We start from the raw sequence: 25,426 nt of genomic DNA on the forward strand, positions 1-25,426 counted from the left end.
TATAAAGTGGGTTTAATAAAGCACTGACCTAGTAGGGATGTTGTGCAGATTAAGTGAGATGACAGATGGAAAGCTGCATACAGTGAGTGCTCAAAAATTGGTAATTATATGCTGCTTTTCAGAGCACTTCAGCTTCATCTCTGTCTCCTCAGCATTTACAGCACAACTTGACACATGATTGAGGTTCATTTTTTTCATGAGTGAATTAATGAGCACATTTTTTCTTTTTTTTGGCTGTGCGGCTTGCAGGATCTTAGTTCCCAGAGCAGGGATTGAACCTGGGCCTCAGCAGTGAAAGAGCTGAGTCCTAACCACTGGACTACCAGGGAATTCCTTATTTCATGTGATTTTCACCGGACAACAGTCCAGTGAGATAGGCGAGGGAGATTATTTTCTCCATTTTATAGGTGGAGAAACTGAGGCCCAGGGAGGTGAAGTGACCTGCTCAGTATCAGCCAGATGGTAACCAGCTCTGTTTCCTGTCAGAGCTTTTGTTCTTAACCCTTTTATATTTTATACAGTCGAAACGAGTAGAAATGGAATTTGAATGAAACAGTCTGTCTGCCTTTCGCCACTTCCTTGGTCCACCTGATTCAGATGTGCCATAATTAATCTTCCTAAAATACCACTTCTTCTGTTGACACCTTTGCTCAAAAATCGTCATTGGGTCCCTACGATCAAGTTAAAGTGTGCTGAGTTGGCATTCAAGGCTCTCCCTGATCTGGCCCCAATCTGCCTTTCTAACTACAGGGCTGTCTCATACCCTACTCTCCATCCAGCCCCATAGGTTTACTTATTTCCTTTATACTTTCTTTCCTTCATGCCTTTGTTCAAGCTGTTCCCTCCTGGAATCCCTATTCCATGAAACCCATCCAACCCTAAATAGCCCTCAAGCCCCAACCTCCAAGATTCTTTGGTCCTCATCTGACTCAGAATGTGTAACAATCATAATAGCATTTATTGACCACCTACCATGTGTGAGGCCCTTGTTCCCATTCTCTCTCCACCGTCATGATGATATTTATAAGGCAGACACTAAAACCCTGATATGAAAGGTAAGGAAACTCACAGCTGAGAGTCAGTCAACAAGTATTTTCTGGGCACTGACTCTGTGCCAAACAGTACTGGTTATACAGTGATGGACAAAAAGATGTGGTCCCTGCCCTCATGGAGTTTCCATTCTTGTGAGAAAGACAGATGGTAAAGCCATAAATAACAAATTAGTTATAATGCTCTCATTATTATTAATTGTAATAAATTCCAAGAAGGGAAAGAACTGGGTTCCATGAGAATAGTGGGGTGGTGGGGGGGTGGGCAGTCCGTATATAGAGAACAGATGAGGTTGTCTGAGAAGTGAATTTTTAATCTGAGACCTGAAGGATTTCAAAGACTAGGAAAGAGAATGTTCCAGGTAAAAGGCACAGCTTATGCCAAATGTTTCCAAGCAGCAAAGAACTCGGCACCATGGAGCACTGGGGTCCCCTCGACCAGGACAAGAGTGACTCTGCCTAAGAACTACCCTTCAGAGGGTTCTGGAGAATGTCCACCCCCAAACAAATCCATGCCAAGAACCACAGGGTGTCTGGCGCTCAGCAGGCTGTAAACGTAAACATCCCCTATCTAACACTGCTCGGGCCCCAGGGAACACTGCTTCACATCTCTTGCCCACTGTTCTCAGAACAAAGATTCCTGCACCGGCCTGTGGGAGGCGTGTCGGCTGAGCTTCTGCCAATGCCAGAGATGGACCCTGCTTTGGAGCTGCAGGGAAGATTTGAGCAGCAGAAGCTTTTAAGTGAAAGAAAAGGTAAATGCAGTTCTCATATCTCTCCTCTCGGGTTGCATGGATATGACAGATACTTGCATAACAAAGTGTCCATTTACTTGTTTTTTTTCATGTTCTGAAGGGTCTCATTAATCAGCACTGTCTTCATAACAATTGCACATGGCAGCTGAGGAACACTACAGTATTGAATAATTCACATGACTTAAACTTGTGCATATGTAGGTCTGGACATGACGTGTGAAGCATGGTAGCAATTCTTCATGTTGGCAACTAGTTGGATGCTATTTTGAGAACAGTTCGGTTTTTCTAAAAGTGTTTAATAAAATGGAGTTAAAATTTCTAAAAACCATTTAAATTTGATTAATTTTGGATATTTAGTAAGTGTAAACTATATTTCCCTTTAAATTTTAATACATAATTTTGAATATATAAGAAGAAAAGTCACTTCTCAAAACATACATGAAAAATAATTTTAGTTAAAAAGTTTCACATTTACTTAGTTACTTATTTTTTTTTTAAGTTTTATTATTTTTTTGGCTGCATCAGGTCTTAGCTGCGGCACGTGGGGATCTTTCGTTGCAGCACGCGGGCTCTTAGTTGGGCGGCAGGTTTTCTCTAATCTAGTTGTGGTACGCAGGCTCCAGAGTGCATGGACTCTGTAGTTTGCAGCAGGCAGGCTCTAGCTGAGGTGGGCGAGCTTAGTAGTTGTGGCACGCAGGCTTAGTTGCCTCGCAGCATGTGAGGTCTTAGTTGCCTGACCAGGGATCTAACTCTCCCCCCCTGCATTGCAAAGAGGATTCTTTACCACTGGCCACCGGGGAAGTCCCTACTTAGTTACTTTTGAGGAGAATGTATTCAAATTTTGTACACTTTGAATGCAATGACATGTTTTTTGAGTCCTTTGAGAGTTAGTCTGGGTCCAGATCATGATAGGAATAGAAAGAAGCAAAGTGGAACTCAGAAAAGAATGAAAAGGAACTTCAGAGTTTTGGTAGGGGCCAAAGTGGTGAGCATGTGTGGGAAAATTAGAGGCGGTGTCAATGTTTAGATTTGGGTCAGGGGTGGGTGGGTTTAGGATTGGCTGTCAAGATTTTGGTGAAAATGAGGGTGAGTTTAGGGATAAGATTCAGATCAGGAACATACATAACTTCTGATACCTTCTGATCTGACACCAGAACACCAAGCCTCTCCACAAAGAAAAACAAGCTTGTGGCTTTATAATTACACTTTGTTTTGGTCTAAAAATGACATTTCTCAGCTTGATCACTGGCAATAGTCACCAGACTCAATTCCACCTGAATTTTAGCTGTTTTCTAGAATTAAATCTACTGTCAGAAGACGAAGATTTGCTACCACCAGTGACTATGATGCTGATCAATAATGACCCCTACCATGTGCCAGGCACTGTGCCCAGTGCTTTCAATTTATTCTCACAGCACACTTTCATGTCTGTGGCTCAGAGAAGTTAAGTAACTTGTCTAAGGTCACACAGCTGGTGCTTGGTGGAGCCATCCCATTGACAAGCACCTACTAGGTGTGCAGTATTGTGTTATCTCTAGTCCCTGCAGAAACTTTGAAAGGTAGTGAGCTGGGTTAGAGAGTGGTGGAGATGTGATGGAAATTCTGGTGTGTGTATGTGTTTGTGTGAGTGTGCGTGTGTGTGTGTGTGTGTGTGTGAGATATGACAGAGTGATGATGAAATCTAGTGGCACAGGGAAAGTAGAGGACAAGACCACAGGGGAGAGGAGTGCATGGCAACAAACAGAGAGGCTGGGCATTGGAAGAGTTTGGATAAGGAAATCACCAAGAATTAGGACAGGAGCATGTCAGAGAATCATGAGCCAGGAGCCAAAATCCTTGAAGAATAATATAGTCTGATGATATAATATTCAAAACTGAGGTCCTTCCTAGGGGTAGGGAGGGAGGTGTAATGGTCTGGAAGCATCTACTCGTCCTCCAGTATGTTTTCTTCTTCCTTAATAATGAAGTCCCTGATTTGTAGCTGAGCATATAGACATGCAGAAAAAGACATGTCCCAGCTTTCCTTGCATCCATGTAGCTAAATTCCAGCTATTGGGGAGGGTCCTTTACAGAAGAGGTGCACCCTTCTTCGTTACTTTTTCCTTCTCACTGATTGGCAAGAGGACCTAATGGCTGGAGCTCTAGCAGCCATCTTGGACCATGAGGTAATCTTGGGAATGTGAGCTGCCACTGTGGAGCAACCAGCTAGGAGCCTTGATTTGAGAGAGAGAGAGAGAGAAGGAACAAAACAAAACAAAACCCACAAACCCATCTTGCTGATGTCACTGTGAGATGGGGATTTTTTAAACTTGTAATTGAACCTAATGCGAATGGCTGCAACTAGAAAGTTATGTTTGGGTCCTACTGAAGATGACATTTAATGCTAGTGGGCATGAGTGGGTGCTAAGAAGCCTTGGAAAGTTGTTGAACAGAGGTGAGCTGACGAGAACCGTACATTCAGAAAGGCTGTGGAGAATAAATAAAAAATAAGGTGGAGAGAGCTGAGGTGAGGATGTGTAGTTAAGGGGGACATTTAGATATTCTGAAGACTCAGATCAATGATGGCATCTGAAGGACTGGGTCTGGAAGTCAGGTTTTAGGAAGGTTGTGAGGTTGGTGTTAGATTTAACAAGCAATTCAGGAACTTGATTATGGCTAGAGTCAGGTTGGGGTGAGGTTTTGAGTTGAAGTTTATTGCAGGGTTGGATTTTAAGCCAGAAATTGGAAGAATCTAATAGTAGTGCTAGGTGTCACTGGAGGTGTTGGGCAGACTTAGGAAGGGACATTTAAGTGTTCTGGGATATGCCTGGTGCTTAGTGTCTGATGCAGTGGTACTCAGGTGAGGCATTTGGAAATGTATGGGGTGTTTTGTTTATTTATTTATTTTTATTTATTTATTTTTGGCTGTGTTGGGTCTTCATTGCTGTGCGTGGGCTTTCTCTAGTTGCGATGAGTGGGGGCTACTCTTTGTTGCAGTGCGCGGGCTTCTCATTGAGGTGGCTTCTCTTGTTGCGGAGCACGGGCTCTAGGCGTGCAGGCTTCAGTAGTTGTGGCACGTGGGCTCAGTAGTTGTGACTTGTGGGCTCCAGAGCACAGGCTCAGTAGTTGTGGCACATGGGCTTAGTTGCTCTGTGGCATGTGAGATCTTACTGGACCAGGGCTCAAACCCATGTCCCCTGCACTGGCAGGCAGATTCTTAACCACTGCGCCACCAGGGAAGTCATGTGCGGTGTTTTGAATTGTCACAATGACAGCAGAGTGTGTGTGTGTGTGTGTGTGTGTGTGTGTGTGTGTGTGTGTGTGGTTTGCTCATGGTGTTTAGAGGCAGGAGCTTGACGTTCTAGATGTCCTGTAACATGGGAAACAGGCACGGTGGTCCAGCCCCAAATGCCATGCATTCCTGGGAAACACTGAGGCAAAGTGACGTCAGGAAGAAGAGAAAAGCTGAGCACTATTGGGTTAGAATCCTGCTCTGCTGCTTTCTTCCCCAGGTGGACATAGCCCTCAGTTTTTCCATCTATAAAATGGGATGATGATAGAGGCCTTGCAGGACTGTGAGATTGGTCATAAGTTTGCAGACGGCCCAGCACAGGGCTGGCCCAAGGGCCTGCAACTGGGAGATGTCTGGACCAAGCTGAAGGCAAATCTGGGTAAGACTGAAGTTCAGTCTGGGTTTGGGTTAGTTTGGGGGTCATGATGCCCAACCATGGCTGTGTGTTAGAATTACTCCGCTCAGGAGGCTTTAAAAAGTGCTGATGCTTGGTTTTACCTCTCAGAAATTCCGAGTTAATTGGTATGGAGTGGGTCTTGGGCAGTAGGAGTTTTAAAAGTTCCTTGAGTGATCAGAGCCTCCTGTGGGGCCTGAAACTCTCACTCTTGAAATTACTCCTCTCAGTAAAGCAGTGGTTCTCAAAGTGGGTTCCCCAGACCAGCAGCAACAGCGTCACTCTGGAACATGTTAGAAGCGCAGATTCTCAGATTTCACATCTGACCATCAGCAGCTCTGGGGTAGGGCCCAGCGATCAGCATTCTAGCACATCCTCTGGGGATTCAGATACCCCCTCAAGTTTGAGAACCACTCAATATAGCACCATCTCCAGGAAGCCCTCAAGAAAGGCAGATGCTATTTCACTGTTGGGTAATTCCCCACACTTCTCTGAATAATGTCACAAGAGCTGTGAGGACAAGCTCCATGAGGCCAGGGACTTTGTCCATCCCATTCACAGCTGTCTCTCCAGGGTCCACAGCATGTGATGAATAACTGAATGAGATGAGAGAGACAGAGACAGAGACAGAGAACTATCTCAGGTGCTGTGAACTGGGAGGAGAGGGAGACCCTGCCTGTCTCTTTTTCTGTCTTGGTCCCAAGACATGCGAGTCTAGTGTTTCTAGTGTTTAAAGATACAGATTCCTGGCACAAATGGGTCCTTATTTTTTTTTATTTTTTTAAAAAATTTTTTTTATTTTTGCAGTATGCAGGCCTCTCACTGTTGTGGCCTCTCCCGTTGCGGAGCACAGGCTCCGGACACGCAGGCCTAGCGGCCATGGCTCATGGGCTTAGTTGCTCCACAGCATGTGGGATCTTCCCGGACCAGGGCACGAACCCGTGTCTCCTGCATCGGCAGGCGGATTCTCAACCACTGCACCACCAGGGAAGCCCACAAATGGGTCCTTAAATGCCTGTCTCTCCACCTGGTGCTCAGGGAAAGAGATGTGGACTTCTTGCACCCCTGGTGGAGCACCGCCCCTGGCAGTTGTTCAGAGTCCATTTGTGTCTCCAGTGTGGTGCTTGCGTGTGGCAGGTACAGTATTTGACAGGCAACTTATGAGATATTTTTCTTCAAAATTTTTTTCTTTAGTTTTTCCTCCAATGTTAATTTTTTCTCTTTATTTTTGAAACAATTTCAAATTTACGCACAGTAAATTTGAAAGAATAGTATAATGAACTCTGGCATACCCTTGGCCAAAGACCAATAAGTTTTTCTTTTTTCTTTTATTTTTTTTTTTTAAAATAAATTTATTTATTTTTGGCTGTGTTGGGTCTTTGTTTCTGTGCGCAGGCTTTTTCTAGTTGCGGGGAGCAGGGTCTTCTCTTCATCGCGGTGCGCGGGCTTCTCATTGTCGTGGAGCACAGGCTCTAGACGCGCAGGCTCAGTAGTTGTGGCGCACGGGCTTAGTTGCTTCGCGGCATGTGGGATCCTCCCAGACCAGGGCTCGAACCCGTGTCCCCTGCATTGTCAGGCAGATTCTTAACCACTGTGCCACCAGGGAAGCCCAATACGTTTTTTTATTGTCCCAGTGATGGCTGTTATAAGTCCAGGAAAACACTTTGCATTCTAGTCCTCGTCAATCTATGAGAGATTGTCAAGGGCAATTCTGCTATGTGTGATTTTCACTTATGGGTAATTAAAGTAATTTGAGAGTTGCCTTCAGGACCCAACCTCCACGTAAGAAGCCACTTCCTGGACATCATCTCAGCTGAATCCTTGGCAGGTGATCAGGGACTATGAACTCAACCTAAAGCCAGGTAGGACTCTGCTGATGGCAGGTGACAGAAGTACAATGTAAACTAGCATAAGCTCAAAAGGGAACTGCTTGGCCCCTCAACTGGTTCAGCTAGACGCAGTCTCACCTCAGGCATGGCTGTACCCAGGGGCTCAAAAGGAGTCCCCAAGTCTCTCTCTCACTCTGCTTTCCTCTGCGTTAGCGGGAAAGATGACCTCTGACGGCTCCCTGACCACATCAGTTCCCCCAGGTGGGGACCTGACTGGCTCTACTTGTTCACTTGCTTACCCCTGAATCTGTCGGTTTAAGTCTGAGGATGGAGGTGCTCTGATTGGCCAGCTCGAGTCATGTGCCCGCCTCTGGGCGGGGCTCTCTGTATTGGATTTGAGAGAATAGTAGTTATAAAACGGGAGAGGGTTTTTGCTACTCCTGATCAATTGGTGAGTAGTCCACACGGGGAGCTATTGTCAGAGTCAGGAATAATAATAATAATAGCAGGAGCAGTAGTTGTAACATTTATTGAGAGCTTGCTGGGTTCCGGGCATTGTTCTTTTTTAAAAAAAAGATTTTTATTTATTTACTTATTTATTATTTTTGGCTCTGTTGGGTCTTCGTTTCTGTGCGAGGGCTTTCTCCAGTTGAGGTGAGTGGGGGCCACTCTTCTTTGCGGTGCGCAGGCCTCTCACTGTTGCGGCCTCTCTTGTTGTGGAGCACAGGCTCCAGACGCGCAGGCTCAGTAGTTGTGGCCCACGCGTCCTGTTGCTCCGCGGCATGTGGGATCCTCCCCGACCAGGGCTCGAACCCGTGTCCCCTGCATTGGTAGGCAGACTCTCAACCACTGCGCCACCAGGGAAGCCCGGGTATTGTTCTAAGTGGGTTTTCTCTTAATTAGCTCATTTAATACTCAGCCATTTTATGCGGTTGATGCTACTTTCATACATGTTTTCCATACCAGCAACTTCACAGAGAGGTGCAGTCACTTGCCCAAGGACACACAGCCAGTACGCAGCAGAACGCGGGCCCCCACATCCTCAGGCCTCGCTCCAGAGTGGGTGCTGGCGCGCCCGGGAGCACACCCATCACTATCCTCCCTGCGGTAGAACCTGGACTTCTGCTCCAGGCTTGGACTGTCACGTGGCACTCTCGCCCTCCATTGCATCTGTGTTGCTGGCGGAAGTGGAACACCTCGGTTCAGATCGCTTATGGGAAGTTTGCCGTTACCCCCAGAGCCCCAAGAAACAGAAAACAGAATGGGTGATTTTAGAGCAGTGGTTCTCACTGGCTGCACACAAGAATACTTAGGGGAGCTTCACAAAAGCCCAGTGCTCAAGCCATATCCCAGACCAATTAACCAGAATCTCTGGGGTGGAGCCCAGGCATTAGTAGTCTTTATGTTTCCCCAGGTGAATTAAATGTCTGGCCAAGGTTGGGAATCACTAGTTTAGAGGCCTCGTAGCTTAGTAGAAGTAGCCGTGGTTTAAGATCCACCTGGGTTTGAGACTTGGCTCCGCCATTGCAGGCTGTATGACTGTGTGCCAGTCACTTAACTTCTCTGAGCCTCAATTTCCTTATCTGTGGAAACGGTATAAGTCCCTCTACTTTATGTGAGGGCTGAATGAGACAATGTCTGCAAGGCCACCAGCACAGAGCTGGCACTCAGCTCCATCCTTACTATTAAGGATGGGGCAGGACAGACCAGCCTGTGCAGGACCATCCAGGGAGGCAGAGCTGTGCCAATGACTCACTATCACTAGGTTGAGGCTGTGGAATGGACTCTCGGGGCTGCTGGGACCCTCAGACCCCAGGCCCTCCCGCCTTGGTCTTCCACCCTCACGGAGGGACTTGAGGCTTCTGAGTAGGGTGAGCTTGGGATGGAATGGGCAGGGTGGGAGTTGGGGCAGAGTTGGGTGGGGGACTGGGGGAAAGGCTGTGTGAATGCACTGACTTAGTCTCACCACCAGGTGGCGACAGGAACCTACCCACTGCGAGAGGACCAGCCAGGCTGAAGGAGAGGACCACTGGGAACAGCGCAAAGATTTTCTAGAACTTTTTTGAGTACTAGGTAAATGCTAAATCTTTATTTTCTTTCATTTCCACTTACTTAATGCAACAGTCCTGTGGTAGGCGCCATTACCCTCCTTTAGGGGATGAAATAGAGGTGGTGCTGGTAACTGACGACCAGGAATTTAACCCAGTCAGTAGGACTCCACATTACTTTGTTAACCACTGAAGTCATAGTCACAGCTACAGGGGCCTTTGGAATTCCTCTGGCCCTGTGATTCCCAAACCTGTATGATGATAAAAATCACCTGAGGCTCTTTTAAAAAAATTTAGAATTCCTGGGTCGCAGGACAGGCACTGAATTAGAATCTCCCAGGAAAATGGGCTTGGGAATGTGTGTGGTTAACAAAAGTCCCTGTTTGGAAACATGGATCTGCTCTCAGAGAGGGAAAGTAACCTGCCCAAGAGTCTCACAGCCAATCCCCTCCAACCTCTTAATACCCTCTAATTCGGAAGCCAGGCCATACCCCCCCAAAAGATGAGACAATATAGCACAGGACCCAGCAATTCCACTTCTGGGTATATGCCCCAAAGAGTTAAAAGTAGGACCTTGAAGAGATATTTGAGCACCCATGTTCATAGCAGCATTATTCACAATAGCTAAAAGGTGGATGCCGCCCAAGTGTCCATCAACAGATGAATGGATAAGCAAATGTGGTGTATACATACAATGTATTATTATTCAGCCTTAAAAATGTAGGGAATTTTGACATATGCTACAACATGGGTAAACTTTGAAGGTATTATGCTAAATGAAATAAGCCCATCACAAGAAGACAAATACTGTATGATTCCACTTATAAGAGGTACCTAACATAGTCAAATTCATAGAGGCAGAAAGTAGAATGGTGGTTGCTAGGGACTGAGGGGAGGGGGCAATGGGGAGTTATTGTTTAATGGCTACAGAGTTTCAGTTTTGCCAAACGAAAATGGTTCTGGAGGTGGATGGTTGCACAATAATATGAATGTACTTACATTGAACTGTACACTTAAAAATGGTTAAGATGGTTAATTTTATGTTATGTGTATTTCACTAGAATACAAAAAATTGGAAAAAAAGATAAGACAAGCTATGCCCAGCCCTGGAGTGTTGATAGTGGTGAAGCATGAGAAGGTGTGTGATTTTTCTTCATCTTTTGAATGATTTTATGAATAAATATTATACGGAATTTGATGAGTATTGTCAGATCACCTCTCTCCTCAAAAAGGATTGTACTAATAATGTATGAATGTACTTTTTTCCCAATAACTTCACCAATTTTGGGTTTTATTATTTTACTTTTTTTCCTGTTTAATGGGTGAGAGATAGTACATCATTATTATTTAAATTTGCATTACCATTTGTTAGACTTAAAGTTGAAGGTCCAGAATTGACCAGTGTCATTGACAGCCTCAGAATGATTTTCCTCAAAATGTTAATTCTTGGGGAATTCCCTGGCGGTCCAGTAGTTAGGACTCTGTGCTTCCACTGTAGGGTGCCTGGGTTCGATCCCTGGTCGGGGAACTAAGATCCCCGCAAGGCACACACACGTCCAGAACAAAGAAACAAATGAACAAAATGTTAATTCTCGATTTATTATACTGAATAAAACAAGTCCATGTTTATTGTTAAAGTAAATTTAAAAACCTACTAGGTCTGTTATTGAGAGGAGAAAGTGGCTCCTGCTTGAGCTTCTGCCATGATTGTTCCTGCTTATTCAACATTAATTCCAGGTTCTGAGATGGAGGCTCACAAAGAGAGGGGTGGGGTTGGAGACCACAAGTGTAAAAACTACTGTTCATTTTGTGGCACCTCATGGCGGCCCTCCCAGTGGCTGTTTTTACGTACCTTCTAGGTCACTCTCCTTGTGATGGGGCAAAAATGGTCAGTGAGGGCTTCCCTGGTGGCGCAGTGGTTGAGGGTCCGCTTGCCGATGCGGGTGACGCGGGTTCGTGCCCCGGTCCGGGAGGATCCCACGTGCCGCGGAGCGGCTGGGCCCGTGAGCCATGGCCACTGAGCCTGCGTGTCTGGAGCCTGTGCTCCGCAGAGGGAGAGGCCACAACAGTGAGAGGCCCGCGTACCACAAAAAAAAAAAAAAAAAAAAAAAAGGTCAGTGAGAGGCTGGCATAGACATGTGCCCCCCTGCCAAAAAAAAAAAAAGAGTCCTGTAATTATTGGTCCAATTTCTCCTCCCTCCATCTTCCCTTCCTAAAGAAGACTGATTCTTCCGTGTGGGAAAGTGGCTGAGTTGAGCTGGGTATGGAGGAGGAGCATTTTTGATTGATTGATTTTTTTTTGTGAGAGATAGAGGTTGAGTAGCTCCAGGGCATGAGGAGATTTTAGTTAGTGTGGCTTTGAACTGTGTATTTGACTCCCTTTAAATCCCTTGAGAGGTGTGACTAAAGAATGAAATTGCTTGTTAATTACTTTAGGCTATTGGGTTGTATTTCTTGTGTCAGATATCATTCTGAGACTGAGTCACATGTGCACACATCTTATTAGGGTTCCACCCTTACTAATGAAGACTTGGGCATGAGCTCTGGAGCCTCCAACATCCTGGGGTCTTGGCTCCTTGACAGCCCTGCCACCCACCACCAAGGCCACACCTTGGAGCCTGTCATCACCTGAAACTGCTCCACCTCTGAAATTACAATTCAGACGTCCCACTCTTTTTTTTTTTTTTTTTACGTTACGCGGGTCTCTCACTGTTGTGGCCTCTCCCGTTGCGGAGCACAGGCTCCGGACGCGCAGGCTCAGCGGCCATGGCTCACGGGCCCAGCCGCTCGGCGGCATGTGGGATCTTCCCAGACCGGGGCACGAACCCGCATCGGCAGACGGACTTTCAACCACTGCGCCACCAGGGAAGCCCAGACGTCCCACTCTTTAGTGACAATCACCTCCCCCCAACCCCTGCCCACTTTCCTCTACCACACCTCTCCTCTGACCTCACTGGGGCTTCTAGCCCATTGATCCCTATTGTTCTGCCCAAGCATCTTTTCCCTTTTCTGTTGGTAATGACACCCACTTATTCCTTAGAGGAAACTTCATTTTTTCTCCCATATGGATAATATGATTCAGGTGAGGCTGACTCTACCCTCACATCTGGGCAATCATACTTCAGATTCTTGGCCACATCAATTGGTCAGGGGTAGGCATGTGGCCCTGTTCAGTCCAGGGAGAGGCAACCCAGTACTATTGCTGAGACGCCAGAGAAGGGGACGTTTCCTTTCTGCTCATGTGGCTCACCTTGCAGGGCTTAGCCTGGACTTGTGAGGGCTGTCCTGGGGTCGAGAGCCTGCAGGATAAGGAGGAAGCTGAGCAAAGAGGGGAGGTTCCTAATAATCTCGTTGGAGTATCTGGAACCAACCATTCCTGAAACTACCCTGGGTTTTTCAGATATGTGAGTCGATGTCTGAGATCTGTGAGTCAGGATTAGATTCTATCACCTGAAACAGATGTGGCTATTACAGTGCTGCTCCATTGAGGCTCTAGATGAGGGGTGCCTAGATGTAGTTGCTCATCAGAATCACATGGGAAGATTTTTTTCCCTTAAAACCTTTATAGATACAGAAAAAAGCATAAAACATAAATGTATAAGTTAATGTATTATTACAAAGCCTACTCCCATGTAACCTCATCAAGGTCAAGAAAGAGAACACTGGGGACTTCCCCAGTGGTCCAGTGGTTAAGACTCTGCCCTTCCAATGCAGGGGTCGTGGGTTCAATCCCTGGTTGGGGAACTAAGACGGTTTCACCAAAAAAAAAAAAAAAAAAAAGAAAAAAGAACGTTGTTAGACTCAGCCCCTCCTCCCCTTCACGGAACTACCACCCGGACTTCTGTACAGTCTCATTCTTGCTTCCCTTGATCATTTTCAGCCTGAGTATGTTTTCCTAGACACTATTGGGGTAGTTTTGCCTGTTTTATTTATTTATTTTTTAAAGAAGCACCTCTCTTCTTTAATATTTGCAGTTATTTTCTAATATTTATTTAATTTTTTTGGCTGTGTTGGGTCTTAGTTGCAGCACACATGATCTTTGTTGCGGCATGTGGCATCTTTCATTGCGGAACGGGGGCTCTTCATTGTGGTGCGCGGGCTTCTCTCTAGTTGTGGTGTGTGGGTTTTTCTCTCTCTTGTTGTGGTGTGCGGGCTCCAGGGCATGTGAGCTCTGTAGTTTGGGGCGTGCAGTCTCTCTCGTTGAGACATGTGAGCTCTGTAGTTGTGGCGCACGGGCTTAGTTGCCCCGTGGCATGTGGGATCTTAGTTCCCTGACCAGGGATCGAACCTGTGTCCCCTGCATTGGAAGGTGGATTCTTTACCATTGGACCACCAGGGAAGTCCCAGTTTTGCCTGTTTTAGAATGTTGTACAAATGGAATTATTTATTAATCTTAATGAAGCCAAATTTGTCAGACTTTTCATTTAAGGTTGGTGCTTTTGTGTCAGGAAAAGTAATCTGTCACCACCCTGAGGCTTTCATCCTCAAACTTTTCTTTCACCTTCTATCACCTTTTATAATCTTTATTGTTCTTTATTCTAATCTTTTATTGTCTTTTTGATCCCACTATGGTGTGAGGTAAGGGTCGAGTTTCATTTTTTCCCAATATGAACACTCAATCTGTTAAATGAAAAAGCTCATCTTTCCCTGCACTCTTTAGTGCTACATAAGTCACAGCTTGTGTCCATCTCGACGTCAGCTTCTAGTCTTTTCTTCAGTCTGTCTATCCTTGCACAAATACCACCCTCTCCTAATCACTGTACTTTTATGAAGTTTGATATTCAGTAGAGCGATATTCCCATATATATATATTTAGGAAGCTATTCTTGGCCATGTAATTTCCATATGTAGTTTATTTATTTAATAAAATTAATTAATTAATTAATTAATATTGGTTGTGTTGTGTCTTCGTTGCCGCGTGTAGGCTTTTCTCTGGTTGCAGCGAGTGGGGGCTACTCTTTGTTACGTTGCGTGGGCTTCTCATTGTGGTGGCTTCTCTTGTTGTGGAGCATGGGCTCTAGGCGTGCGGGCTGAGTAGTTGTGGCACATGGGCTTAATTGCTCCGTGGCATGGGGGAATCTTCCTGGACCAGCGCTCGAACCTGTGTCCCGTGCATTGGCAGGCGGATTCTTAACCACTGTGCCACCAGGGAAGCCCCCTCCATATGTAGTTTAGAATCAACGTGTCACATTCTATCAAAAAAAAAAAAACCATGAGGATTTTGATTTGATTGCATTGAATCTACAGATCAGTACATTGTTCAAAACTGAGTCTTCTAATCCTTTTTTATTTTTTCAAATGTGCACATATTAAGAAGAGAAGATATAAGATGGGGGAGACCTAACAAAATTTGTTTTTTTTCCAGCTTTATTGAAATATAGTTGACATATAACACTGTGTATTTTTAAGGTATACAATGTGATGATTTAATACATTTATAAATTGCAAAATGATTACCACCATAGCATTAGCTAACACTCCAACCAGTCACATAATTACCATTTCTTTTGTGTGGTGAGGACATTTAAGACCTACTCTCTTAGCAATTTCAAGTATGTAATAGAGTATTATTAGCTATAATTACCATGCTGTACATTACATCCCCAAAACTTGTTAATCTTATGACTAGAAGTTTGTATCCTGGAAGTTTGTCTTCCAATCTTCGAACGTGGTGTGTGTGTGTGTGTGTGTGTCCACTCATTTGTATACTCACATACATACATTTATTCAGTTAATTAAATATTTTTTTCTCTATAATGCTTTTTGCACATCTTTTGTTAAATTTTTTTTTTTTTTGGCTGCATTGGGTCTTCATTTCTGCACACGGGCTTTCTGTAGTTGTGGCGAGTGGGAGCTGCTCTTCATTGAGGTGCTTGGGCTTCTCATTGCGGTTGCTGCGCTTGTTGTGGAGCACAGGCTCTAGGCGCGTGGGCTTCAGTAGTTGCAGCACACGGGCTCGGTAGTTGCGGCCCGTGGGCTCTATGGTATGCGAGCTTTGGTAGTTGTGGTGTGCAGGTTGAGTAGTTGTGGCTCATGGGCTCTAGAGCACAGGCTCAGTAATTGTGGCGCATGGGCTTAGTTGCACTGTGGCATGTGGGATCTTCCCGGACCAGCTATCAAACCCATGTTCTGTGCATTGGCAGGCGGATTCCTAACCACCGCACCACCAGGGAAGTCCCTCTTTTGTTAAATTTATTCCTAGATAATTGCTATATTTTTTAGTGCTCTTCGAGTGTCTTATTCAAAGTCCAGATAGTTTTGCTCAGCCTCTGGAGAGTCTGAATGAATAGTTCTGGGTGGGCCCAGTGATTCTGATGTGCAGCCAGGCCTGGGAACATGGGCCTCTCTGGGGCTCCCCTCATGATCTCTTTTCAAACGTATTCAGTCCCCTCCCCCTCCCAACTGGCCCCATCCCATAAGCTGATGAACATGCTCAAGTCTCTCTCTCTTGGAGTAAGCCTGCTAATCCCCTCAAGGTTCTGCCATCACATTTTTATCCCACTCACAGCCACACTTTCAGAAGGGGTTGTCTACACCTATGATTTCAACTTTTTATGCTTGTGTATGCCTAAATAAATTTGAAAAACCATGTAGCCCCTCACACATTTTAAAATTGACATCTAATTCAAATCATCCTTACCCATCCCTGTGTCCTTCTGGTCTACCAAGCGGGCTTTTCTCTTGGCCCCCTCATGCTCCCTCACCCTCTGCAGGGGGGCCTCTGGTGCCTGCATACCACTAAAGCTGTTCTACTCAAGGCCTTTAGCCTTCCCTGTCACTAAATTGTAGGGACAGTTTCAGTCTTTGTCTTACCTGCCTTCTCTGCAGCATTTGAAGCTCTTGGCACTCCTTCATTTTACATGCTCTCTCCCTGGGTGCCCATGACATCACACTTTCCTGCTCTCCCCTCCTCCCTTCTAACAAGCTACTTACTGACTGTGATGAGTGGTTGAAGGGAACAAGCAGGCAGAGGAGATGGAGGGTACCAGGGAATGGAGGGTGCCAGTCAATGGAGGGTACCAAGGGATGGAGGGTAGCAGGGGATGGAGGGCACCAGAGAATGTAGGGTACCAGGGGGTGGAGGATACCAGGGAATGGAGGGTACCATGGGAGGGAGGGCACAAGGGGATGGAGGGTACCAGGGAGTGGAGGGTAATTGAGTTTCCTTGGCTCCATCCTCTTCCTATACCATAATACCAATCCCATACCAAGACTTGTTGATCATATCCACACACACAACATTTTTCCCTCAATGAAGAAAAAAGAAATGTTGATCATTGTAAAAATTTAAGCATGTTGAAAAGAAAAAGAAAGAAAATTAAATCACCTGAAATTCCCCAACCTTGAGAAAATCCACCATTATAACATTGGTGCTTGTCCCTTCATTTGCCTCTCTATGCATTTACACACACCAAATGTGTTAGTTTACAAAAAGTTGGAAAAATGGTTATTATTATAGATGCCTTTTTTCTTTTAAAATTTTTACTTATTTATCATTTTGACTTTTCTTCCCCAGAAAACCACTGTTAATACTCTGGTATGTGTCCTTCTAGACTTTCCACCTGTTGATAAAATCATACATAAAAAACCTGGAACATATAGAGCAGTGGTCCCCAACCTTTTTGGCACCAGGGACCGGTTTCGTGGAAGACAGTTCTTCCATGGATGGTGTGGTGGTGGTGGGGGTGGATGGTTCAGGCGGTAATGAGAGTGATGGGGAGTGGCAGATGAAGCTTTGCTCGCTTACCTGCTACTCACCTCCTGCTGTGCGGTTTGGTTCCTAACAGGGCGCAGACCCCTGATGTATAGGATTATTTTTGTCACTATTTTTATATAAAGGTGTGACCATGTTGTATATATATATCTCTTCTTCTTGCTTATTTGACTTAACCCTTCACATCAATTAGCATAGTGCTAAATTCCTCCTTTTTAATGACTGTATAATATTCTGCAACATGGATACACCACCATTTATTCACTCATTGCCTTATTAAGGTTCATTCCTTTTGTTTTTCAGTTTTGCCTTGTTTTGTTTTCACCACTTTGACTAATGCTACCATAAATATTCTTGGACATATCCATCTTTATGTGCTCTTGCTTTTATTTATTTATTTTTAAAGTGGGTTGATTCCCAGGTATGAATTGTTGGGTTAAAGGGCGTGTATATTTCAATTTTAATAGATCTTTCCAGATTGTTTTCTAAAATGGCTGTAAACAAACACTTTTTCACCAGAAATGAATGAGAGTAGAGCCATTTTACCCATATTCCCATAAACAATAGGTGTCATTTGTGGTTTTCTTTTTTGTTGATCTGTGGGTATTTAATTAATTAATTTATTTATTTTTGGCTGTGTCGGGTCTTAGTTGCAGTGCATGGGTGTCTCTCTAGTTGTGGCGTGTGGGCTCCAGGGTGCGTGGGCTCTGTCGTTTGTGGCACGCAGCCTCTATAGTTGAGGAGTGTGAGCTCAGTAGTTGTGGCACATGGGCTTAGTTGCCCCACAACATGTGGAATCTTAGTTCCCTGCCCAGGGATCAAACTGGAGTCCCCTGCATCATAGGGAGGATTCTTTACCACTGGACCACCAGGGAAGTCCTGATCTGTGGGTATTAAGTGATAACACGCTATTACTTTAATTTACATTTCCCTGACAACTAGTAAGACTAAATATCTTTTCATATTCTTGTTAGACATATGGATTGCTCTTCTGGGAACTATTTCTACCCTTTTCCTTTTTTCCAGTGGATTATTTGTCTTTTTCTTATCACTTTATTGGAGCTCTTTGTTTTGTGGGGGGGGGGCCGCACTACGTGGCTTTCGTGATCTTAGCTCCCCAACCAGGGATTGAACCTGGGCCATGGCAGTGAAAGTGCCGAATCCTAATCACTGGACCACCAGGGAATTCCCAGGAGCTCTTTGTATAATATAGATATTAACTTGTCTTTCACATGGATTTCAAATTGTTTCATATTCTATTAATTCCCTTTGACTTTGGTTGAAGTATCTTTAGCCATAAACAACTTACCATTTTAATGTAATTAAATGTGTCGATCTTTTCTCTTATAGTTTCTGTCTTTCTGGTCTGGCTTAAAAGGTTTTTTGGAGGGAATTCCCCGGTGGTCCAGGGGTTAGGACTCAGCACTTTCACTGCCGTGGCCTAGGTTCAGTCCCTGGTTGGGGAACCAAGATCCTGCAAGCCACAAGGCATGGTCGAAAATAAAATAAAAGGCTTTTTGTAATATATTTTTTATATATTCTGCATATTGTTTACATATACACATTGAAACCATCTGAAATTTGTTTTTTGTTTCACTATGGTGAGAGATAGGGGTTCTACCTCATTTTCTTCCTGGTGGGATCCCAGTTGAGTCAGCAATACTTATTTATTTATTTTTTGCTGATCAGTTTTTTTAAAAAATTATTTTATTTATTTATTTTTGGCTGTATCGGGTCTTCGCTGCTGCACATGGGCTCTCTCTAGTTGCGGCGAGCAGGGGCTACTCTTCGTTGCGGTGCGCGGGCTTCTCATTGCCGTGGCTTCTCTTGTGGCGGAGCATGGGCTGTAGGCACGTGGGCTTCAGTGGTTGTGGCACGTGGGCTCAGTAGTTGTGCCTCACGTGCTCTAGAGCGCAGGCTCGGTAGTTGTGGTGCACGGGCTTGGTTGCTCCACGGCATGTGGGATCTTCCTGGACCAGGGCTCGAACCCGCGTCCCCTGCATTGGCAGGCAGATTCTTAACCACTGCGCCATCAAGGGAGCCCCTCTTTTTAAAAAATATTTATTTATTTGGCTGCGCTGGGTCTTAGTTGTGGCATGTGGGATCTTTGTTGCCACGGTGCGGGATCTTTGTTGCAGCATGCGGGATCTTTTTTTTTCTTTTTTTTAGTTGCGGCATGTGGGATCTAGTTCCTTGACCAGGGATAGAACCCTGGCCATCTGCATTGGGAGCGGGAGTCTTAACCACTGGACCACCAGGGAAGTCCCAGCAACACTTATTAAATAAAGTACCATTCTTTCCTCACCAAACTGAAATTTCACCATTGTTACATTTTAAATCAAATCTATGTTGGTATCTGTTCTTGTGCTCTCTTCTCCTTCACTGAATTTTTCATCAATTTCTTGACCATTCTTGGAAAAGCGTTGGTAAGTGTCAGAGTTCTGGAGAAGCCCATCTTCCCCACGTCCTTAGCCAGACTTGAAGGGTGAGCAGCCCAGATTACTGCATACACCCAGCAAGACAACCCCTCCCCAGCATATACTGGATTGTTTCGGCGTGGTATGCTTATACATACTTCTCTGCACTACTTTTCTCCCTGACAGCCTCACCAGCCACTCAGCCCCACCACTGCTCTGCTGCAGATGCCAGGACTAATCTCATTACATCCTTAATCCCTGTTTATGGTCCTTGGTCAGCCTCCTCCCTGCATCTAATCCCCATCTGGCCCTGCTTCCCCTTCTCTCATCCTGTCTCCTGCCCCCTAACTTCTAAAACCCTTCACCAAGCCCCTCCAAACTCAGGCATGAGAAAGGCCCTAGGATTTGTCTTCTGTGGACGGTTCCTTCATCTTCTAGATCTTCTGGAAAACTGGATCTCCCTGGTGACACTGCTTTCCCCACCACTAGCTCAAATGGTGACTGTCTTCTCTCCTTCACTCCTCCTGCCACTGGGCTAAGATTGACCTACTTGCTTCACTTCCAGAAAATGATCCTTTGCTTTCCCCCCCAAACTCCCAGCTTTAAATCTCATGCTATTTAACAGAACTATTGTTGCAGACATCTACTGACCCTTGGTTGCTCCTTCTTATTCCTTGAAAGAGTTAGTACCTAACTCATTGCCCTTCTCGCTAATACCACAACAGTCATAATTTTTTTGAAGTATAATTGACTTACAACACTATATTAGTTCCTGGTGTACAACATGTCGATTCAATATGTCTATGCATTACAAAGTGCTCATCACAATAAGTTACCATCTATCACCATACAAAGATATTACATAATTTTTGACTATATTCTCCACACTGTACATTTCATCCCCATGACTCATTTATTTTGAAACCAGAAGTTTGTACCTCTTAATTCCCTTTACCTATTTCACTCATTCCCTCCACCCTCTACCCCTTTGGCAACCATCTATTTGTTCTCTGTGTCTATGACTCTGTTTCTGTTTTTTTAAAAAGCATTTGTTTATTTATTTATTTATTTGGTTGTACCTGGTCTCAGTTGTGGCAGGCGGGCTCCTTAGTTGTGGCATGTGAAATCTTAGTTGCTGCACGCATGTGGGATCTAGTTCCCTAATCAGGGATCGAACCCAGGCCCCCTGCAGTGGGAGCACGGAGTCTTATCCACTGTACCACCAGGGAAATACGTCTGTTTTTTTTTTTTTTTCTGAATTTTATTTATTTTTTTATATAGCAGGTTCTTATTAGTCTTATTAGTCTTATTTTATACATATTAGTGTATATATGTCAATCCCAATCTCCCAGTTCATCACACACACCCCCCACTGCTTTCCCCCCACTGGTGTCCATACGTTTGTTCTCTGTGTCTCAATTTCTGTGTCTCAATTTCTGCCCTGCAAACCGGGTCATCTGTACCATTTTTCTAGGTTCCACATATATGCATTAATATACGATATTTGTTTTTCCCTTTCTGACTTACTTCACTCTGTATGACAGTCTCTAGATACATCCACATCTCTACAAATGACCCAATTTTGTTCCTTTTTATGGCTGAGTAATATTCCATTGTATATATGTACCACATCTTCTTTATCTGTTTGTCTGTTGATGGGCATTTTGGTTGCTTCCATGATCTGGCTATTGTAAATAGTGCTGCAATGAACATTGGGGTGCATGTGTCTTTTTGAATTATGGTTTTCTCTGGGTATATGCCCAGTAGTGGGATTGCTGGGTCATATGGTAATTCTATTTTTAGTTTTTTAAGCACCCTCCATACTGTTCTCCATAGTGGCTGTATCAATTTACATTCCCACCAACAGAGCAAGAGGGTTCCCTTTTCTCCACACCTTTGCCAGCATTTGTTGTTTGTAGATTTTCTGATGATGCCCATTTTAACTGGTGTGAGGTGATACCTCATTGTAGTTTTGATTTACATTTCTCTAATAATTAGTGATGTTGAGAAGCTTTTCATGTGCTTCTTGGCCATCTGTATGCCTTCTTTGGAGAAATGTCTATTTAGGTCTTCTGCCCATTTTTGGATTGGGTTGTTTGTTTTTTTAATATTGAGCTACATGAGCTGCTTATAAATCTTGGAGATTAATCCTCTGTCAGTTGCTTCATTTGCAAATATTTTCTCCCATTCTGAGGGTTGTCTTTTCGTCTTGTTTATGATTTCCTTTGCTGTGCAAAAGATAGCTTGTGGGAAGCAGCCGCATAGCACAGGGAGATCAGCTTTGTGGTTTGTGACCACCTAGAGGGGTGGGGTAGGGAGGGTTGGAGGGAGGGAGATGCAAGAGGGAAGAGATATGGGAACATATGTATATGTATAATTGATTCACTTTGTTATACAGCAGAAACTAACACACCATTGTAAAGCAATTATACTCCAATAAAGATGTTAAAAAAAATGTAGGGACTTGCCGTCTCAACAACCTTTCTGAGGGTCCAGTGGTTTAGAGCAAGTTGGGTTATTTTCTTAAAGGTGAGCATGGTACCTTGTACTGCCTCTGACTAAAAATGATGCCCAATGCTTTGTGGGTCTTTTTGGATCTGGGGGGTGTTGCGGTTTGAATTGCATTTCCCAAGAAGATATGTTGACATCTTAACCCCCAGTACCTCAGAATGTGACCTCATTTAGAAATAGGGTCTTTGCAGATGTAATTGAGTTAAGATGAGGTCATTAGGGTGGACCCTAATCTAATATGACTGGTGTTCTTATAAGAAGAGGCAAATGTCATGTAAAGATACAGACACACAGGGAGAAGGCCATGTTCTGGCTGAGGCAGAGATTACAGTGATGTGTCTGCAACCCAAGAAACACCGAGGTCTGCCGGGAACCACTGGAAGCTCGGAGATAGAAAGGCATGGGATGGATTCTCACATAGACCCTTTGAGAGAGAGTGACATCTTGATTCTAGACTTCCAGCCTCTAGAACTATGAGAAAATAAATTTCTGAAGTTTTAAGCCATTGTGTTCGTGGTAACCTGTTACAGCAGTCCTAGGGAATGAATACAGGAGGCAATGCACATCACATTGAGTGTATAACTCAGACCCATTTACTGAGTTCTGAGTGGGGTCCAGGGAAGGGTGGGCTCTGCAGCGGGCTCAGGCTGCAGTGCAAATGGCTCCATCACTTGGGCCTTTTATGATCCAACCATGGAAACCCTGATGGAGAGTCACAGCACACACATGTAAGCTCTCCAAGCAATTCCATGCTGTGTTCTGCAGAGAACTATTTTCCTTTTGATTTATCTGCAAGCTTTCTTCTAGGACCTGGTAGAGACTGAATGTTTGGCCATGAGACATCAAGTGGCCATGTGATCTGAGGTGCCCATTAGGTACTAGGAATTATCTGACCCACCAAATCATAAAAGAGACAACATCTTGAAATACTTGGGGTTCATCTTATAAGATGAACTGCTTCAAAGAAATGCCCAGAATATACAGATCTGGAAATCAAATGGTGAAAGTGTACATGGTTCCTCTCATCATAACATCTAATAATCTATAAGTACTTCCTATTCCTGCAACTCTGAGCTCTTCTGGTTTAAAGGTCATTGTTCCCAGTAGAGGAATTGCTTCTGCCATGGGACATGACATTGATTTCATTAATCTGGAAGCCGAGACTGCCACCTGGCCATTTGGGGCTCCTCATGTCACTGAACCAACAGGCAAAGGAAGGGATTACTCTACTTACTGGAATGATCAAACCTAGTAACCAAGGAAAAAAGGGTCAGAAGTATGTCTAGAATCAGGAATGTTCTCTGGGATGCCTCTTAGTACTTCATATTCCAAAGTAAAAGCTAATGGAAAACAACAGCAATCAACAAAAGACAGGACCACTGATAACTCATATTCTTCAGTAATTAAATAAAGGGTTACCCCATCACATAAAGAATTCAACCAGCTGAGATGCTAGTTGAAGGCAAAGGGAACACAGGATGGGGAATGAAAGAAAGAAGTTATTGACATCAACTACTGTCTTGTAGTGAATTACAAAAATGAGAATGTACTAGCTAGGTACGCTTTCTTTCTTGCTTATTATGTGTGTGTGTGTGTGTATGTATACACACACATATGTATGTATGTATACACACACAGAGCTAGTTTCCTAGGGCTGCTGTAACAAAGGCACCAGCTGAGTGTCTTAAAAAACAATAGAAATGTATTCTCTCACAGTTCAGGAGGTGGAAGTCTGAAATCAAGGTGTGGGCAGGATCATGCTCTCTCCAAGGGCTTGAGGGAAGAATCTTTTCTTGCCTCTTTCAGTTTCTGGTGGTTCTCAACAGTCCTCGGTGTTCCTTGGCTTGTAGACACATCACCCTAATCTCTGTCTCTGAGAATGTGCTGTTCTCTCCGTGTCCGTGTCTTCACATGACATTTGCCTCTTCTTATAAGAACACCAGTCTGGACTTCCCTGGTGGTGCAGTGGTTAAGAATCCGCCTGCCAATGCAGGGGACTAGGCTTCGAGCCCTGTTCCGGGAATATACTGTGGAGCAACTAAGCCCATGCACCACAACTACTGAGCCTGTGCTCTAGAGCCTGTGAGCCACAACTACTGAGCCCACGTGTCACAACTACTGAAGCTTGCGTGCCTAGAGTCTGTGCTCCACAACAAAGGGAAGCCACTGCAATGAGAAGCCTGTGCACCGCAATGAAGTGTAGCCCCCGCTCGCCGCAACTAGAGAAAGCCTGCACGTAGCAACAAAGACCCAATGCAACCAAGAAAGAAAGAAGGAAAGAAAGAAAGAAAGAAAGAACACCAGTCATATTAGATTAGGGTCCACCCTAATGACCTCATCTTAACTTCATTACATCTGCAAAGACTCTATTTCTAAATGAGGTCACATTCTGAGGTACTGGGGGTTAGGACATCAACTCATCTTTTTGGGAGACCCAACTCTACCCATAACACACACATATATATGTATAAAGAAACATATATATATGTATATATAAATGTATTTCCTTTTCCCTCTGACTTCAACTGCCCTTTTTATTTTATATAAGGATCATTATTGGGGGTTAATGTTACGATTTAGTCTCTAGATTACAGAATATTCAGCTAGAACTGTGGTTGAATCTCAGTCATTAACATCATTTAGAGTTGGCCGTAGGGACTTAGTGTGTCCCCTTTTGGGGAAACGGTGAGAGGGTCTTCATTTGTTTGAAGGATAGTTGCATCTATCTTGTTAGGCAGAAGCATAAAGTTGTTTTGTTGGAATATGGAAGTTCAAGTATAGGCAGAAGGGTGGAAATGGATGCTGAGGAGCCAGAGGGGTGGCTTGTGTCGATTGTTATTGTCTTTCAGCTCCTAATCTACCCTTCTATGTTCTGCTCTAAGGCGTTGGAGGTGGAACTCTGTAGAGTTTCTCCTGCTAGATGGCTTCCTGCGGACTTCTGCCAGCAGGTGGCGCTAGAGGGAGACCGGAGGGCCGGAGTAGGGATTTGCCCTGTGGGCTTGCTGAGCTTTCCCAGCATTTCATCAGCAGTGAGCACATCACCCCAGGCTGCAAAGGTTGGTTTCCGCCTCCAGCTTGTTTTGGGAGTCCAGGCTCCAGCCTCCCCACAACCCCTTGATACACTCGTACCACTGACACAGCATTCCTCCTTGGAAGTCGAGCCCAGTAGTAGGAGGCCATTCCTCGGAGCCATTGGCATGGTAGCAGCAGCTGGATCCCTCCTCTCCTCGGAGGTCCGGAACTCACATCCAAGAGGTGACCCCTCTAAACTTTTAGCATCTTTCCTTCCCCCCGCCAGCCCTTCAGGTGGGAGTTACTTCCTGGAGTAGCACACATATCTTGGTGTGACCTCCGTGTCCCACTTTTGCTTTTTAAGTCCTCCAGCCCCTGTTAAATCAATGTCCTAGTTTACATTCTCTCTGTTAAAATAACTAGTGT

The 25,426-nt window shown here is 44.6% G+C and overlaps 1 long non-coding RNA gene across 4 annotated transcripts in view; it reads left to right on the forward strand.

Moving 5' to 3' along the window:
• Nucleotides 1–25,426, forward strand: part of LOC136792007 (uncharacterized) — a 125,922-nt gene that overhangs the window by 15,326 nt on the left and 85,170 nt on the right. For 2 of the 4 annotated variants that reach the window (XR_010835067.1, XR_010835064.1), the window contains 3 exons: nucleotides 1,679–1,804; nucleotides 9,271–9,371; nucleotides 10,408–10,522. This is a non-coding gene — a long non-coding RNA (uncharacterized lncRNA). Of the gene's footprint in view, nucleotides 1–1,678; nucleotides 1,805–9,270; nucleotides 9,372–10,407; nucleotides 10,523–25,426 lie in introns of those variants that run through there. The other 2 variants (XR_010835065.1, XR_010835066.1) reach the window with 2 other exon arrangements.

Source organism: Kogia breviceps, chromosome 10 (genome assembly GCF_026419965.1).
Source record: "Kogia breviceps isolate mKogBre1 chromosome 10, mKogBre1 haplotype 1, whole genome shotgun sequence".
Lineage (NCBI taxonomy): Eukaryota > Metazoa > Chordata > Mammalia > Artiodactyla > Physeteridae > Kogia > Kogia breviceps.